General features: G+C 38.4%; 1 protein-coding gene across 1 annotated transcript in view; it reads right to left on the bottom strand.

Annotated features, from left to right (window-relative positions):
- The window catches only part of LOC131672064 (uncharacterized), a 171,660-nt gene that overhangs the window by 40,249 nt on the left and 111,069 nt on the right, over positions 1-20,342 (bottom strand). The gene's annotated exons all lie outside the window — the stretch shown is intronic.

Here is a 20,342-nt window from a genome sequence, read left to right as displayed (position 1 = left end):
CTATTTAATAGTGACGCTTGCTGGTGCAACATAAGTTGGAATACTTTGAGCGCCATCTCTTGGATTTTCTAAGGACTTATTGACCCACCCTCGTATTAGAGGATGTGATTATAATTTCATTCAAACTTATTTAACCTTTTGTAGACTCTAAGTTATAGACGATCGATATATTAACCACCCCGAGGATCTAAAGGTTAAATAACAGGAAACAATGTATGAAAATTAATGATTTTTACAGCCAATTTGAAACAATAAGCACGAGTGAATATCAAGGAATCATCCTTCGTCCACTATTATTGATTGTGTATATAAATAATATCTTAATCAATATGCCAGATAATACAGTATTATTCTACGCTGAGGATACTGCTGTTATTACAACAGGAGAGACATAGAAAAAGATTGGAATGAAAATGAATAACCATCAAAAGGAAATAAACGTTTGGTTTGCATTAACACACTGTCACTTAACATAGACAAAATTATATACATGGAATTTGGTAATATATTTACCAGCTTACTCAGAAATATAAATATAAATATACAAGGAAAAAAGATAATCGAAGCTGAATCTACAAGATATCCGCGATTCATTTTTGATAGCCATTAGAGATGGGATTATCACATAAACAATATGTGTGTGTGTGTGTGTGTGTGTGGCACCTAGTGCCAAGAGTTATGAAATGCAAAAGTCACAGAAGGACCTGCGACTGCATACAGTGAGCTAGCCACGTATAGTCACACTGTTGGTTCATCACACCTATGAATACATCGCCACAGCTCTGGCAATTGTATTCAGCATAGTTTAACTTTAATAAAGTTAGATTCAATTGACCTTGTCAAGTTTTATTTATGCCGCAATTTAACTTCCTTGCTCGTGCAGAACACATAGTGATTGCGGACGACGCAGGGAATAGAGTAAGCTGATCATATCTAGCTTACCGACCGAAACTTAATATATATACGCTTATTTTTTCAGTGTTGTTTTCTACGATATCATTGCATGGCGAGGAACTTATGCTGGTTGAATTAAAATAATACAAAATTTACAATCAAGGATACTAAATTACGAGGGGGGGGGGGGGTTAATAAGTCTTTACAAAATCCAAGAGATGGCGCTCGTCACTCTTAAATTATGATGTTTTTGGCAAGCAATACTACTAACTAGATATCGTACAAAGTTTCAGCTCGATTCATTAAGTCGTTTTTTTGTGAACGTTGGTTGAATAAAAAGTTATTGGTTTATATGATAAATGGAAAAAACAGAGTTTCGAGCGGTTATAAAACATTTTCATTTGAAAGGCCTTACACCAAAAGAAATCACAGTTGAGTTGAACGCCGTTCATGGCAAGTCTGCCCCTGTGTTTAAGACTGTTTATAACTGGGTAAATGAATTTAAACGCGGCCGTACAACAACAAAAAATGAACCTTATTCAGGACTCCCCGTAGAAGTGAGTATGTCCGAAATGGTCAACAAAATCCACGATATGGTGTTGAGTGATAGAAGATTAAAATTGCGAGAATTAGTTAAGGCCACAGCTGTATCGAAGGGTACAATCATTTTAATTTTGCATGAAAAATTGAGGATGAAAAAAATATCAGCAAGATGGGTGCCGCGTTTGATCACTGTTGAAAATAAACGAACTCGCGTGGTCACTTCTGAGGCTCTTTTGGCACGCATACGTCATAATCCGGAAGACTTTTGGCGTCGACTCGTAACTGTAGACGAAATATGGGTACAACACTACACTCCTGAAACCAAAGAACAGTCCAATTAATGGATTACCGCAGGAGAACCAGCCCCAAAGAAGGCAAAGACAGTAAAGTCAGCTGGCAAGATTATGGCCACGGTTTTCTGGGATGCGGATAAAATTATCTACATCAACTACTTGGAAAAGGGCCAGACATTCACTGGACAATATTATGCGTCATTATTAAGTCAGCTGAATGAAAAAATCAGAGAAAAACGTCTTCACTTGAACAAAAAAAATGCCTCTTTCTTCGAGACAATGCTCGAGTTCACACGTGTGCAGTTTCGATGGCAAAAATTAACGATTTAAAGTTCGAAATAATTGACCATCCACCATATTCGCCTGATTTGGCTCTCAGTGACTTTTTCCTATTTCCTAACCCCAAAAAATGGCTCGCCGGACAACGATTCACGTCGAATGAAGAACTCATCGCCGAAACAAATGCCTATTTTGAGCGTTTTCAGAAATCATATTTTTCTGATGGCTTAAAAAAACTGGAAGGCCATTTAATAAAATGTATCGACCTTCAAGGAGATTATGTTGAAAAAAAAAAAAAAAAATTACATACGCAAAACTTTTTTTTCCTTCTTTTTGTAAAGACTTATTGACCACCCCTCGTAGTAAATAAAAGTAATTTCACAATTGACAAAAATCCTTCTAATATTGATTAATTTACTCCGTAAAACAGAAACTTAAGTATAAAGACGTAATTAAATAGTATTTAATTATTAGTAAATTAAATAGTGTTTACATCAAGTTGTAATTGTGATTCAATCTGGCAATGCGAAAGAATGTTTCCCGATTACAGATTAACCTGTGCGCTTGGACTTACACGTCCCGTCAGACTTAATTCAATGGAGAGGAATATACACTCCTCATAAAAGTTAACGCAACATCTATTTCCGACTAAAAACGGGCGCAAATACGAAGATCGATCTATCAGGTAAAAAACAAGGGGATCAATTATATTTTTTTTAATTAAAGGTTGAAATCTGTGCTGATGCGTTATCACCAGAAAAACCGCATCTATAATCGCGCGAAATCCTCTTCTGATAAGAGGACACGAACAAACGATCAGCTAATGTCGCTCTAGCTCATATATATGCGCCTAATTAGCACCTCAAGACCTCGCAAGACCAAGACCTCTCAGGACTCTCTCGACCGATGCGTACCACCTTTATAGCCCCGAAGGCATACTTCCACATTCGGGAATCTGGACCAATGTTTTTCTAGGAAGCTAGTCGACAAGGAAGATCGCATCAGAAATTAGCGGATCTTGGTAGCTGACTACGTGAGCAAATCAACGCACTCGAAGGACAGCCCGACACGCACACATACACGACATATTGACCGACCTTCCGAATACTGAGATGTGTAGTCACGGAGAGCGGCAACGGGACGCGACGTTGACCCGGGAGCCGAGCGGCGGCCATGTTGTGACGCGATCGGCAACGAGCATGAACCAGAGAGAGTGGAGGGAGTGCAAGTGAGTTGACCAAGACGGAGCGTGAGTAGACGTGATTGAAAACGAGAGCGGGTGTAAGACGACCTATAGAGCAGGCGCGAGAGGAAATACCGATAGTAAGTATGGACAACCAGTAGAACTAATGAGCGTGAGAGGGCAAAGAACAGACGAAAACGATATAGGTAACGCTAGACTGTTCGGCGCGCGCTCACTCAACCATCTAATAATAATAGAGATAGGGGTAAGATAACGAATTGGATAAAACCAAAGCTAATTAATTAGCCAGTAGGAAAATTACGCGGGATAAATTAACAAAATAGAAAGGCGCTGATGATTGTATTGATGGCACCTCCCTATAATAGGATAAAAGTTTGCGTTCGAGAAAAAGGGAAACGAAAAAGACGCGCTCGTCGGGGTCTATTTCCCTGGAGGCCGCAGCCGAGGACGGACGACTACTGCAAACGAGTGAGCCTATAAGTATTCTTTGTCAGTGCCACAGTGAAAGACGAAAGAGAAAAGACGAGGAGCCCCGACAGACCTGACGACTTCACAGCACCTGTGTGTACACCTTAAGTTTATAATATGATCGGGAGTGCGTGATAATGTCGCCTTTTTTCTCGAGTGTTCTCTGACCGACTAACCGACCCGACTTGTCTCTATCACAGGTGCGGGCTGCGATGGCGCTGCGGTGCGCCTAATAAAGAAACGACTCGTGTGCTGCAATGGGAATAGCGTCAACGCGGATAGATGGGTTGATCGCCACGTCGTGTAATAGAATAAGGGAATTACAATTGTAAGAATATAAAGTAAATTGGTATTAGGCACACTAATAGGATAGGGAGATAGCAACAGTAGGCATATTGTGTAGCTTGACCTTGGCAAACGACTTACATGGAAGGTATCCTAACCCGAACTTACCGATTTTGATAATTCTTGTATATGTTCCAGTACATTAAAAAAGTAAGAGATTGATTTTTTTTATCGGCGGAAAAACATATTTAAGGGGTAAAATCCACCCTTAAAGTTCACCCCCGAAAAATTTTTTTCAAATAACTTTTCTTCTAGTCAATATTTTTTAGTAAAACAAAGTGGGTAATAATATTTATAAAAGGTAAAACAAACTCCGGTGTGTTTGACTTTTGGGGGCTACAACCCTTATTTTTAATACACGAAAAATTGACAAATTGAAAAATTGACATCATTTTCTGCAATAAAAACTTTTAAAATAGTGTAATTATAACCAAATTTTTATATTTATAACGAAAATAGAAAAAATAAGTTTATGTTTTCTAGAATTTTTAATAAAAAATATTTTTAGAGGGTAAAGCCACCCCTATTAATGCAAATTAGAACTTTCGATATTAAATTATTTAAAAGCGAATTTTTTAATTTTTACTGCTTTATAAGTATTATTATAGTAAAAATATTCTAAAAACATATTTAAAGGGTGAAATCTATCCTCAAAATTCACCCCCAAAACAGGTTTTTTTAAATAGCTTTTTTCCTAATTAATATTTTTTAGTAAAACCAAGTGGTGCAACTGTAGTCGATTCGATCTATCAATACTTTCGCGATTCGACATACTCGAAGTGCGTGAGCGAACGTTTAAGAGAGAGAGGGGACGCACGCGAGTTTAATTTTCAGTTTAGTCTCAGCTGTTGTGTGTGTTCAGAAAACCGCCAAATTTTCTCTTGTGTTTTTGACGTTTTCTGAACGAAAGTTTTTTTGGTTTTGGTACGTGCGTGGGTGATATCGAGGAGCGAGGAGAAAGCAACTGAGACAAGAGCAGAGAGGAGTTGTGTGAGCAGCAACGGATCCGGTAGCTAGGAAGCATCGTTGCAACATCACCCGGGAGCAAAAGTTGTTTGTCGACATCAATTACGGCTGAACATCGTAATTGCACCGCAGCAGTGCACCTCCCTTTTTCCGTGCGACAAAATACTTCTGAAAGTATTTTGTTATACGCTACCATTATTGCATTAACACCGAGCGTTATAGTTCGCGGTAGAATTTCGAATTCTCTCTCTCTCTCCCCGAATAAATGTAAATCTTATACGCGTGCGCAAGTCTTTCAGCCAACCAAAGACTAATTTTTATTACTATAAAAGTCTTGATTTTTATTCGCCGTTTTAGTCACCTGATATTTTTTAAACCGATTTCATTTAGGGAATAGTGGAAAGTAACATTAGTCTACGTACACCTAAGTGAAAGCAAGTGTCACAAGTCAGGTGACTTAAGGTGAGTTAAACTCTATTGGAAAGGAGACATTGAAGCGAATATATCACTCGTAAAGGCGAATACACGTATGCTCATATGTGATTAACGGAGCGGTGGTTAGCTCTGCATCGTGGGAGATTGTTCTTAAATAAACCCAATTTGCATCAGTTAATCCACCCCGTCACAATGAGTAATATTCCTTATCGAAAGTATAACAAATTCCGGTGACACTGACTTGTAGGGGTTGCAACTTCGATTTTTGATAGGTGAAAAATTGAAAAATAGACATGAATTTTCTCAGTGGAAAAATAGTATAGTTTTGAGCAGATGCTTATGTTTTGAAAAAAATAGAGGTAAACAGTTTCTTTGTTTTTAATTAAATTATAGGCATTGCAACTCCCGTTTCTAATGAAAATAAACTGGAAAAATTTATATGAATTCCTATTATAACCCTTTATGGTGAAAAATCTTATTTTTATGCAGAATTGATAAAAAGAGAAAATTATATTTCATCTATATTATCTTACATGACTTTACTTTTAACTCATTTGTCTTCGTACGAATTTTTTGATAGAGTGCTGCACATTTACTAATATAAATTTTTATAAAATTTAATACAAATTAGAAGGAACGGTTTTTTAACATTTTTTTATTTGTTAAAGTCTGGACAGTAATGATAATCATCAAAAAAATGTTTAAAACATAGGGACTTTTTACACTAGCCGCAACGTATAATTGCAGTATTTTGACAGCCTTCGATTTCGCATTTGAACTATAAGAATCCCCGAAACTAAAATCAACCGGATTATCAAATTTTTCCGGTTATTCTTCGAGATATCCACTTATAAACCAAGAATATTTAAAAAGATTTAAATATCTTGGTGACGAAAATCGGTTATGAACCAATGACTGAAGCCTAATATTATTTCTCGAATGTAAAGTTATATCGTAATCTATTAAAATAACATTATCTGAAAAACATCGAACAAAGTTTATCCACACTCGAAATCCGTATACATTTAGTGGTTGAATTTTTTCTGTAGTTTCAGTTGGAATTTTCATAATATTGACGATGCTATTTTCTGGTCTAGTTTCTTCAATTACTTTTTCGCAGTTACCACTCCAAGAATCTAGCAGCAATATACTGGTAGGACCAAAATTTGGATGAAAAATGTTCTTCAACAAAATTTTAAAACGATCTGCAATAAAAGAAATTGTTCAACATTTTTCTACCAGCATTCTGTTATTTTAAAATTATATTCAATTGTTATTTACCTGAAGTTAATTTTTCAGATTTAGATACTTCTACGTATACATTTTGAAATTTAAACAATTTAGATTCCACGATTGGTCCAAACTGGCCAGATTGTTCCTTTAAATCTAAAAAGGGAGGTGGCAAAAGTTTTCCTTCACCTGATATTAGAGGTTGTATAATATAGCTGTGTGTTGTTGATGATACCGATTGTACTAGACATTGAATCTGACTTTCTCCTTCTATCGGAAGTGTCCTTTCGGAGTGGATTTCCAATTGGAATCTACTTTGATCTGTATTATATGTATTATGAATCCCAATATCTTGAATAGCTTTCTTCACATTGGTAACAAATGTAAGAGCTTGTTTCTCTAGTTTTGCACTACGTTTGAAAGCTTTTTAACGAATTTGTTGATTTTTCTTGATACAATTCTGTGAGCAATTTTAAATTTCGATAACCAGTGTTTTGAAGCTTTGAACCTAAAATCTTCAAACTCGAGATCCTTTTTTGCGCGTAATACCCAAAAAACCAGCGTCAACAGCAGATTTAAAATTTTGTAATACATAATCACAAATTCGGGCAATTTTTTCTCTGTATGTATCACCTTAGTTGATAGTGTGAGCCCAACGCCGAAGTTGACTGATAGAAGACCTTTTTGAATTAACTTTTCACACTTTCAAGAATCAAATTTTTTTCTTTTCCCATTTCGTCAATAATTCACTGCTCTTTCTTTATAATCAAAAGATAAATCTTCAGGAGGAGGAAAATGATGCATTATATCGTCCTCGATAATTTATGCATCAGGATCCTTGTATTCCTCCTGGAAATCTAACGTTTCTTCTGAAATTATTTTTTCATCGTGAAATTCGTCCATCGAATCTATTAAAATATTTTTTATGTTTTCCGCTAACTGCTTTTCTTGATAAGTAGTTCGGCTATTAATCGGTAATTCCAATGCTTGAAAGTATGACAGCAATAAATTGATTACGTTTAAAGGATTGACTCTCATCGTGAATACTGCAATTGCATTAATTACTTTTGAGAATAGACTGTGTTAATGGAATGAAAAATAAACATTCGAAATTTCTTACCTTTTCAATAAAACAGAAATTAAGAATAAATTATTTTATGAATTTAAATTTGAAAATATTGAAGAAATTATTTACCATCCCGAATCACGGCCGTCCAGTAAAGACATGGAATTCAAAGTGATATCTTTACAAAAATTTGTACGATATATAGCATATAACGGGGTTTTAGTTCGTGCTCTTTTCGGGCTAAATCAGTTATATAATAAATAGTTCTCGCGGATTAATATTTTAACAAAGCGAAGTGCGCTATCCAAGGCAACCCTGTGCGCCAGTGCGAACAGTGCTTGGGTCCAGCCGCATCAGCTTGCCTCCTTCCTTACGTAGAAATTCGGCCCGCGGAGAGTGTCGTGAGCCACAGGTTACTAGGTGAGGGACAACCTAAAGAGTCTCCCGGCGAAGTAGTTATAAAATAGGGCAGGTGTATCGGAATAAGTTGCTGCGGATTTTGGTAGAAACGAATCGTGTCTTTTAGGCACTTACGAATACATACAAGCGCGCGTGGTGGCGAAATGTGAGCGGCAGCGAACAAGGCGACGACGCAACGCAGCACGCCGATTTTGTCAGCAACCGAACAAGATCGGACAACGAATTCGCTTAAAGCGGCTAGAGGCAAGACGCAATGCCGAGCAAAATGACAGAGTGCGTAAGTCGGGCGAAAGACTAAAGTGACAAATGCAGTTAGCAAGCAATAGGAGAGAGAGAGCCTGAGAGAGAGAGAGAATCGAGTAGGTACTTACAGTAGTTGTCGTCGGTTATTAGAACGGCAGCAACGCACGAACAGTAGATCGCGACCACGCTTACTCCTGTCCTACACTCACGCGGGCATTCTCGCTTCCTAGCCTTATAGCTGACGGAATTCCTGTCAACATCAGCTATGAGCCTTCGATTATCGCTGGCGATCTTTGGACTCGTATAATCGCCATTGCGTACTCGCTTACTCCTTCGAGATCTCTCGTAACGCAAAAGAAAAGATGTTACTGTCAAAATATGCTATCGTCCGTACTTGTCTCTGCTCGCATGCCAACTGACTCATTGCGCGCTCTCCTTCTCTCTCCCCTTCGCGATCGCGGTCTCTCCGCGACATCCGCGCTAGGGACTATCGATAGTATAGATCGTAGGACTCGACTCTTACCTTGTTCGCTGACATTTCAACTGCGCTACAAATTACAAATTATTATAATGCATGGTAAAGTATAAATATGATTAATAAACAAACTGGCTGCAGGGAGAGAGAGACATAACAAGAATGCGACTCGTTATAAGGACAGAAAACACATTTCGTTCCATAGTATTTTTATCTTGTTTTCTCAATTGTAAGTATTCTCAACTCTCACTTTCAACGTATGAATAAAATTAAAGAATCTAATAACATCATTTCATTTAGTTCAGTTTTGATATTTATTTTCTATATGTTAAATTAAATTTAATAATTGAAAGATCTTACTCTTTTGTACACAAACATTTTATCATACTATAATATTCTACATTACTAATAAACAAACGAATGTTATTTCTTTCATTAGGATTCCATTAATATTATAATTATTCAAAATTTAATATTTAACCACTCGCGTTTGAAAAAGTTAAAATAATATTATAATAATAATAAAATTATTCACTTTTTTCTAACATTTTTAGTATGGCGAAAACCATCAAGTACTGAAAATTAGAAAATTTATTTAAAAATTTCGCATTATCTACTCATTAGATACTAATTTTTATTAATAAAAGTAGTTTTACCCTCTCCAATTATTTATTATTAATAATTCAGAAATTGAAGGATTCTATTTTTCTATTTTCTTTCAAAACATAAACATCTGCTCTAAACTAAACTATTTTTCCACTACGAAAATTCATGTCAATTTTTCAATTTTTCACCAATGAAAAATAGGGGTTGTAAACCCCAAAAGTCAATTTCACCAGAATTTGTTATACTTTCGATAAAGAATATTAGCCACTTGGTTTTACTAAAAAATATTGATCAGGAAAACAGCTATTTAAAAAAACCTGTTTTTGGGGGTAAACTTTGAGGGTAGAATTCACCCTTTAAATATGTTTTTCCGCTGATAAAAAATACCAATCTCTTGCTTTTTTAATGTACTACAACATATATAAGAATTATCAAAATCGGTGAGTTCGGGTTGGGGTACCTTCCTTGTTAGTATAGCAACATTGCAACAGTTAGGAATGTACCATAGCTTGACTTTGGGCCTACAAAGTAACATAGGAGCATAGCAATAGTTAGGACAGTAATAGCTTGATCTTGAGTAGACAATTTGAAAATATAGGCATCATAGAATAGGTACATTACAGTAGCTTGACTTTGGGCAGATAGTTAATTCTTTTGTCTTTAATAAATAAATGACGGTTGGAGCCCTCAGCAGCAGCAACAGCAGCAGCCATCAAGCAGCAAGCAGCTAGCCACTCCAGTAGCTCCCCCCTTCACCGTACTCGAACCAGTCAGCCCTTTGCAGCGCTACTTGTCCTTCTAACGCGAGGACGGTAGTTGGCGTCCAACACCCACGCGTGTATAAATAAAAGCTGCATCCGAACATTGAATTGATTCTTGATCTCCCCTGCGTGTGTGTGCGCACGCCGCTCACTGGTATCGACGATGAATGAGGCCGAGGAAATCCCTACGATTATTTTCTTGTCCCCTTCCCCCCGTTACTAATCTCTACTTTAAGATAGTGAAACTTGATTTTTAATTTGACGCAACCGCAACTTACGTGATCTTGAAATTCAAGTTAAAAATCATGAATTTTCGTAATGCTTCAATGAGTGGGTGTTTTGTATCAATAATTCTGATTATTACATTTGTAAGTACAACTATTTCTTTTTAATTTGAAAAAAGTTGATATAAATTGATCTACTATGATTTTTTGACGATTTAACAGCATTTGAAAAATTGTATTAGAAAAACGCTTTTTTCGTGAAAAATTTGATGAGTCACCGCATACGTCAAAATTTCATTTAATTTAATGCAAGATAATGCGCCACTTTATGCCGCAAGAATTGCTTAGGCTTATATCTGAGAACACAACTTCGAGATTCTACTGCATCTATTGAGTAGTTCAAATCTTAATTCAATTGAACATGTGTGGGACATTATGTGTAGACGGTTGACAGTAGATAGAGACAGCTAAGTATTCTTTAGGAACTGACGCTCACTCTAAATGAGATATGGCACGAGATACCACAATACATTATGAAAACTTGTATTAATATGCCTGTGCAAGATTAGCTCAGTTTATTAGACGCCTAGGTGACAACACAAGATATTAAAGGTTTTCTGTATAATTATTAGTAATTGACCGTTCTGAGGGCTGCCACATACACACACATATGAACACACAAAAATAAACACACATACGATAAGCTAAACCTGATCGACTACTTTCTCGTCTTGCTTATTAAGTACCGCTAAAGTCGAGGGTAATATTTGTTTCGCTTGGATACAAGTTTCCCATTTCGAGATGGCACGGAAGATGGAAGACGAGAGAGAGAGAATAAAGAGCGTTCCAGTTGCGGATCCCCGCGCTAATTTTGGAGAGAGTATCTGCTGGTGAGTAGCAGGAATCGTCACGCGCGTGATTTAATCGAGTTTGTAATGGTTTTCCCGAGTCGTCTCCGCGACCTCGCTTACCACGATTTGTTTTCGGAGACAAGCCCGGTGCACGGACAAGAGGTAGGGTGTTGTGGCTGGGTCGCGCCCAGCCCTATCCCGAAGGATACCCGACACCGGTACGTGTGGATAACCGGCGAGGTGCGCGGGTGCGCGCGTGAGCGGTCATCGTCGCTGCTGCAGTCACCGAGCGATCGAACAACAGGGGGAACAGCAATCGCAGCGGAACTAACAACAGCGACGACTTTGGAGCAGAAATATTTGTAAAGCAAACGAGAGGTTGAGCGAGAGGTTGAGCGAGAGAACGAAGAACAACAACAACAACGCCAGTGAGGGGCTCATCGGGAAGAAACGCACCAGTGAAGTCATCCAACGACGTATTCCAGCCGTCAGAGGGGCTGACGGTCGAAGTCAGTGCCGTGTTCTCTATTTCTTTCTCTCTTTCTTGCATGTTTGTGTGCCAACAGGTGGATGGTTAGTGTGGCAGATCTGTCAGCTACCTCGTCCGCCAATTGAACGGCGAAAATGTTTATTGCAAGTATTGAGTATAATTATTAGGTTCAAAACAGAATCGGCAGGCTGACCAGCAACCGATTCACCTTCGCGCTCGCGATTTGTTGTTGTGCCGCTCGTAGAGTCTATCAGCGTGAAATGGCCGTCTTGTAAGTAAAGGATTAGTGAATTAATCCGCTGTTGCGTTTATTCACCGCTGTGTCGCTTCTTATCCCGAATTCTAATTCGTCCGTTTAACGTGGTTTTGCTTGACGCGTTATTCAGTCGTGAGGACGCCTTTTGCTTGCCGAATTCTCGAAATAAATAACACAAGCCGACAAGGAAAAAAACTCAGAAACCAGACAGTACGTTCCTAAAGGTTTCTGGTGCGCTGAAACCGAATCTGACCTCAGAATTGCTCCATCACCCTAGGTTTTTGAGAAATCCTAACCTAAAAGTTTAAAAAACGCGATTTTTCACTATATTTCGCGTAGTATTACGTCGTAAGCCAATTTTATTTTAAAAAACGAGTAATGCTATCTCAAAGTACTACTCTTACCCTTCAAAACCCTTTTTTTAGATTTAAAAAATCTTTTTTTTCCATCGAGATATCGTAGATTGAATTTGAGTGATTTAGCGATTTCGTTACAGCACGAAATAGTGTCGAATTTCCGAATAAGGAGTTATAGTGTAATTATATGTTTTTTGGGTCACTGAATCCAAATTTAACGTCAGAATGACTTTATAATCTCAATTCCCTTAACCCTAGAGCCCCATAACCTGCGACGCTGTAACCCCTGACCGACATACCCCAATTTCCTTAACCCTCGAGTCCTTTAACCTGCTGCGGTATAACTCCCGACCCTCATACCCAATTTCCTAAACCCTCGAGCCTTTAACCTGCGAAGCTATAACCCCCGACACCCTCACACCCCAATTTCCTCCACCCTCGAGCCCTATTACCGCGACGCTATAACCCCCAATCCTCATACCGAAATTCGCTACGCAGAATACCTCAAGCCTCCAAATTATATTCAACCCTTGAGCCCTGCAAGTCTGCAACCTCAGACTCCTTTGCCAGAATTTCCTCAATCAGCACTTCAAGCTACTATCGTATAACCGTATGTCTCTACATTTCAATCCCTTCAATATCCAAGCCTTGTATTCTACGCAGCTTTCAATTACGCGTTTTAAATCTCATTTTTTCAGTTTGTGAGTGTTGCATCTGAATATCTGCAACCCTACAGTTTTTCACTTCTTTTTTTTATGAAAACGCTGTCGTTTATCGTGAAATGAACGTTTAAGAGATTTGCGTCTATGATGATCTGGCAATGTATCGTGTCGGTGTAGAGCCCAGCAATAGTCAGCCATCATGCTCTCATTCTATCTACCTAGATAATGTTCCTCTTTGATTCTGAAATCTTGATGAAATCTTTCACCCATTTCTTCATTGAACGTCCCAACATTGTCCAGAAAGTATTCCAAATGTGAAAACAAAAAGTGTATTTTCAGGCTCATCAAACACCCTAATTTTTGAAAATTCTGTAGCATTGTCGGCACATTAGTTTTGTATTTAGGGTCCCGGTGGTTTCCGAGAAAATTCTCGGTGACACTTTTGAAACTTATCCAAGCATTTCTCTCATTAGTCGTCATTGTTAAGAGGAATTCATCATCTTTCATAAGTGCTCGAATGTCTGGCCCTACAAATATGTCTTCTTTAATTTTCGCTTCAGACAATTTAGGAAATTTGCCCTGAAGATACTTGTAACATTCGCCTTCCTTATCTAGTGCCTTGACAAATTGCTTCATCAAGCCCAGTTTTATATGGAGTGGAGGTAACAAGATATGTTTAGTATCAACAAGGTTCTCATGGACGACATTGTGTGATCCAACAACCATTCCGATTCTTTTCGTCCATTCTTTCCAAACCAAATGTTCTTCTCGTGCACGACTGTCCCAGAGACACAAAAAACAGGGGTGCTTCGTATTTCCAGATTGCAAGCCAACTAATATATTGATCATCTTGAAATCGCCACAAACGAACCATTTGTGTTCATTGTAATTGATTTTCTCAAGAAGGAATCGAAAGTTATCGTGAGACTCTTTCATCACAGTGGAATGAGCAATGGGAATAGCTGCATACTCATTCCCATTGTGCAGAAGTACTGCCTTGAGACTTTGTACAGATGCATCCATGAAGAGTCGCCAGTTCTCTGGATTATAACCTTCTTGCACTCCATATAAACTGATGAGATGCTTTATATCGTTGCAGTAAACAAGGTTATCCACGCAAGTAAAATATGGCCGAAATTTAATATCTCTCTTTCTGTAAATAGAAACTTTTGTCTCAGGTAATAAAAGATTTTTTTCTTTTAGTCTTGAAGCTAAGAGTTCTGAAGAATCTTTCGGAAGATTCAAATCACGGATCAGATCATCCAAAGAATTTTGGTCGAAAAGTTTGGGCTTTTCTGAGTCAGAAAAATCTTCTTCATCACTACTGCTACTTTTGTCTGTTACCGGAACTTCTATTGGTTGAAGTTTTTTTGGCTCAGAATCAGAATTTTTTTTTCTTTCTATTTTTCCATACTAAGCTGCTGTTACACTAGAAACGTTCGGATAAAGGAGAGAAGCTTTGTTATTATGATTAAAACCTAAAGTATCACATTTACAAAAGTAACAGTCATCATGGTGATTTTTAGGTTCACGCCATATTGTTGGTTGGAGAACAACTTCGGTTTTAGTTTTATTCCAGTTTTTCAAACTTCGGCGACAGTCTTCACAAATATATTTGGGAACCCATGGTTTGTCTAAATTCGTCATAGGTGTCTCGTAACATTCTTCAAACTGATCTTTAATGATATCAGTGATTGATCGACGAAGTCGAGCTACCTCAAATTTACCGCAGATATTACAAAAGGAATCGATTTTTCCTTTGCATAGAATTCTACAAGCCGACATCTTCAATAACTTATAAGTTAATTGGAAATCACGAGTAATATTATAAACTTATTCTAATTTCGAAATGGGTAAATATAATTAAATTTCTAGAAGACAAAAGTAATAATAAAGATCAGTAAAAGTACTGCACGCAGTGTTATATGAGAAATAATAGAAAGTATTTAATTCCAGTGACTTCCCCGTTAGCCTGCCGCTCAAACACGATCTCTAACACGGATGAAGAGTAGAACACAAAAACTTGGAGTTTTCGAGCAGTGTGAAAACACGAATAATATTATAAACTTATTCTAATACCGGGCTGGGGTAATGATAAAATTTCTGAAAAATGAAGTTATAATAAAAATCAATAAAAGTACTGCACGCAGTGTTGTACGAGAAATAATACCAAAAATTCAATTCCAGTGACTTATCCGTTAGCCTGCCGCTCAAACACGATCCCTAACACGGATGAAGAACGAAGCACAAAAATTTGTAGTTTTTGAGCAATGTCATACACGGTTATCCTCAAGTAAGGAAATGTAGGCCCTAAGTGAATCCGATATCTGCTAACGTAGATACTTTCTTCATCGTTAGTAGACCAGAAAAATGTAAGATTAAAAATCCTAGCTGCTCGATTTCGCAAGTTATAGACACTTGTATGTAAACGTAAATTGTACTTGTATACGTAAGTTGGATATGAATTTTCCTATCACAGACACAAATTCTTGTACCTTCTTTTACCGCAGAAATGACGTCTATCGTTGTTCCATTGACCCAGCGGTATTCCCCGTCCACCAAACCCGAATTTCTTTAACCCTCAATAGGGCCGGGGTTATAGCTTCGCAGGTTAAAGGCTCGAGGGTAAAGGAAATTGGGGTGTGCGGGTCGAGGGTTATACCGCAGCAGGTTAAAGGGCTCGAGAGCTAAGGACTTTGGAGTATGTCGGTCAGGGGTTACAGCGTCGCAGGTTATGGGGTTCTAAGGTTAAGGGAATTGAGAATTAATAGAGTCATTCTGACGTTAAATTTGGATTCAGTGACCCAAAAAACATATAATTACACTATAACTCCTTATTCGGAAATTCGCCACTATTTCATGCTGTAACGAAATCGCTAAATCACTCAAATTCAATCTACGATATCTCGATGGAAAAAAAAGATTTTTTAAATCTGAAAAAAGGGTTTTGAAGGGTAAGAGTAGTACTTTGAGAGAGCATTACTCGTTTTTTAAAATAAAATTGGCTTACGACGTAATACTACGCGAAATATAGTGAAAAATCGCGTTTTTTAAACTTTTAGGTTAGGATTTCTCGAAAACCTAGGGTGATGGAGCAATTCTGAGGTCAGATTCGGTTTCAGCGCACCAGAAACCTTTGGGAACGTACTGTCTGGTTTCTGGGTTTTTCCATTTTTTAAATTTTGTCGGCCTGTGTAATTTTTACGGACGCCGCGAGCTACCTAGGTGGGAATGGTCAATTCTCCCTTACTACTTTTATATTAAATTTTATATGGAATTTTATAAACCTTGTTTTTCCTTAAAAAATTACTAACAGCACATTTGGAAACATAGCTTGTCCTTAGATGACATAGGAGATGGTAACCCCTGTAAACAGAATATATATACATATACGAGGTGTGATCAAAAAGTAAGGTGAATTTCGAAATTTAGCGGGCTACGTCCGTTTGATCTTCGACTTTTTTATTTGGTTATGTCGGAACACTCGTCTAGAACATACGTTCCAAATTTCAGTTTTGTAGTATGTTTGGTTTGTTTGTGAGAGGCATCAAGGTTAGAAGTGTTTTGCGTGCTCCACGATTTGCTGCTGTCTAAAAACATGGATCAAAGAGTTTGCATTAAATTTTGTGTGAAAAATGGAATCAAATGTTCCAAAACACTTGAAATGCTGAAAGTGGCATATGGTGAGTCTACTTTAAGCCAAAAAAATGTTTACAAGTGGTATAAACTCTTCCAAGAAGGCCGAGAAGACACCGACGACGAACCTCGTTCTGGACGCCCCAGCACATCAACTGATGACAATGTTGAAGAAGTGAAGAAAATAGTGTTGGGAAATCGTCGAATTACCATTAGAGAAATTGCTGATGATATTGGCATCTCATTTGGTTCGTGCCAATCAATTTTGACGAGTGTTTTAGACATGAGACGTGTGTCAGCGAAGTTTGTTCCGAAATTGCTCAATTTCGACCAAAAGAAACGTCGCATGAGCATCGCCCAAGAGCTACTGAATGACGTCAACGATGATCCAGATTTACTCAACAGGGTTATAACAGGTGACGAAACATGGATATATGGTTATGACGTCGAGACTAAGACTCAATCGTCCCAGTGGAGGCATTCTGGATCACCAAGACCAAAAAAAGCACGCCAAGTTCGATCAAATGTAAAGGTTTTGCTTACAGTTTTCTTTGACTGCAGGGGCGTGGTGCATCATGAGTTCTTGCCACAGGGTAGAACAGTAAATAAGGAATATTACCTGCAAGTTATGCGCAATTTGCGCCAAGCAATCCGCCAGAAACGTTCGAATTTGTGGAAAAATAAAAATTGGCTTTTGCACCATGATAACGCCCCTGCTCACACATCGTTGCTTGTGCGCGAATTTTTGGCTAAAACCAACACAGTAACGATGCCACAGGCACCGTATTCCCCAGATCTGGCCCCCTGTGATTTCTTCTTGTTCCCAAAACTGAAGAGGCCCATGAAAGGACGGCGTTTTGCCACGATTGAGGAGATAAAGACGGCATCGAAGGATGAACTAAACATGATCACAAAAAATGATTTTTTGAAATGCTTTGAGGATTGGAAATGCGTTGGCACAAGTGCATTATATCCGAGGGGGATTACTTTGAAGGAGATAAAATAAAAATTAATGAATAAATTAATATTTTTTGAGAAAAATAAAAATTCACCTAACTTTTTGATCACACCTCGTATATTATAACGAGTTTAATTCATTCGTTATGTCTCTCTCCTCCCACGCATGCATATACATAGTTTATATACTTATACCATATTTGGATTTACATTATATTATACCGCAGCCCGCAGCAGCCGGCAACGCCGAAGTATAAGGTAAGAGAGAGAGCGCGTTAGGTCTATCAGCGAGCCTATAAGCAGGGAGAGTCGCGTCCGCGGGTACGCGCATATGCGTGTGGTCGCGCTGCCGAAAAGTGCGATGAAGGAGTGGGGACGCCTCCCGCGGCAATTGACTGGCGGACGTAACACGGGCGACACGTGTTTGAACGCGCGTTGAAGATCAGGCCTCTCCCTTTTTTTTTCTTAGCTTGGGCAGTTGCCGTGGTCTAGCGTTCCTCGACTTCCTTTTCCTTACTGGAGTATTCGGACTTTCGACCTGGCATTGCCTTAAATTGTTGCGAGTGCGTGCAGTGGTGCGGCGAGTTGACAGGGTGGTGTGCGTGTGCAGAACCTAGTGCTAGGCAGTCCTACGCTTTTTCACCACTGCAACCGGCGTCCGAGAACGCCGTTCAGTGAGCGAGCGCTTATTGTACAGAGGGCCTGGCCATTGTCGCCACATTGTAAGTACCGATTCGTTTAGCTCTCTCTTGCTGGCTTGCCGCTTCTCTCTCTCTCTCTTTGCCGATCTGCTACTTTGTACGCTTTCCCTTTGGTGCTTTATATAAATTATTTTTATCCTTCTTATTCTCTGCGTTTCTCTGACTTTGCGCCCGGCTCCCACTCCCTATCCTTGGCGAATTCTCTGCGCTCGTCACTACTTTTCGCGCTTTTCAGCCACTGCTACCTGCGACGCTCTACGCGGGCCACGAGGCTGCTTGACATCGTGGCTGGTTGAAGGGCTTAGCCACCCACGCACCAGCGTATTAACCTCGTGGCATCAGTAACTGGTTAAGTCGAGCTGTCAACTAGTCTATCCTCTCGATTATAACGGCGGGTTAGCCAAAACCCCGTTATAATATATATATATATTAAATTGTTTCAAAGAATTTTTTAGAAGTTTTTTCGTCGAAAAGTATGCATAAATTAACAAGATTTCACTGTAAAATTGAGGGTAAATTTAGGGGGTTGCTTTCACCTTCTTAATAGTTCTGCAAAACAAAAGTATACGTCTCTTTCGCTTCCTAGAGCGTAATAACACATGAAATAACCAGCATCATTTACGATTGATAATTGTCTATATTGTAAAAATAACGTTTAGGGGTAATTCATCATGGAAATAATAAATAATAGGAAAACGCCGAAACACGTAAATTTTGTTTTATCATTTTTTACTAGAAAAGCAGTTTCTTAGTTTTTTTAAAATAATTTTTTGATTTCGTAGGTTAAAAATACAGTTAAAAATAGCGTTTTTTCTCTATACAACGTAGGGGGTACAATGCCCGGGCAAACAATTTACGTAGTTATTTTACTTTATTTATAAGAAATTTGTACCTTTTAGTTTCATTGAAAAATATTTATTACAACTAAAGATATTACTATAATTCGCTTTTAGAGCTAATTTTTTGGAGTGGGAATGATCCTTTAAAGAGCTTTTTCTGTCAATAAAAAAAATACAGGCCTTTTGTTTTTTTATAAATTATAACATATCTCAGTGGTAGAAAAATCGGAGGCGAAGGGTTGGGAACGTTCCCTTGTTAGATCAATAAGGTGAAAAAATAGTTTGGACTATAAAATCCAAAATAATCTAGTTTTACAGTCTACTAATTAAAAAAGTTTGATGCCAAACGGATTCCTTTTCAAGGAAGTATAATGCTTGAATAGCGGGCTACCTTTCCACAACATCAGGCTTTTATCCATGCACAGATTTTTATTTGAAATAAAAGTTATTGAGAATTTACTTTGTAAGTAGCCAAAGCACTACATTACCCAGCTTATCCAGCATGGGAGGCTGCCCTGTACAATGGTAGAGCGTAAGCTAAATTATAGTAGTGCCGATTGGCGATCGGATGGATCCTTGCTGCGGTGTACGAAGGGGAACTATCGAGGCCATTGTAGGTGAATTTCTAGAAGAGTTCAGGACGGTTCACTGAACCCACTACCTGATAAGCCTCCTGACCACTACAATATTGATATAACACTTATACGTTTAAAAATCTAGAAAAATGGAAGGACAAACAAGAAAAACAGATTTAACAATGCCACCTACGCGAAAAAACAAAGACTCCCAGGAGCCTCAGATGAAGCCCAACGCTTTCACTACGCCGATGGGTACCCAACGCGACCCCTATATATAACATACAGGCTCAGCTTTAGCGAATTAATAGCGTGTTAACCGATATCGAGGCAGGCACGGAAATACAGAGGAATGTAAGCACAGATGTAACCCGAAGAAAGGTTGTGATTAGAGCAGTCGAACACCAATTAAAAGGTCCGACGAATCTGGATGGAAGAAGGTTGCATCCAAAAAAACACAAGAGACAAAAAAGGAAAAAAAACGCACGGAACCTTCAGCGACGAAAACTGATAAGGCAAAGCTGACGAACAAAACGCGGACAGTCGGGACACGTGATGGACTTATGA

Source organism: Phymastichus coffea, unplaced genomic scaffold, assembly GCF_024137745.1.
Source record: "Phymastichus coffea isolate CEN01 unplaced genomic scaffold, Cenicafe_Pcof_1.1 PCOF00011, whole genome shotgun sequence".
Classification (NCBI taxonomy): Eukaryota; Metazoa; Arthropoda; class Insecta; order Hymenoptera; family Eulophidae; genus Phymastichus; species Phymastichus coffea.
The sequence above is the reverse complement of the archived record's forward strand: the minus strand, read 5'-3'. Positions and strand labels throughout refer to the sequence as shown.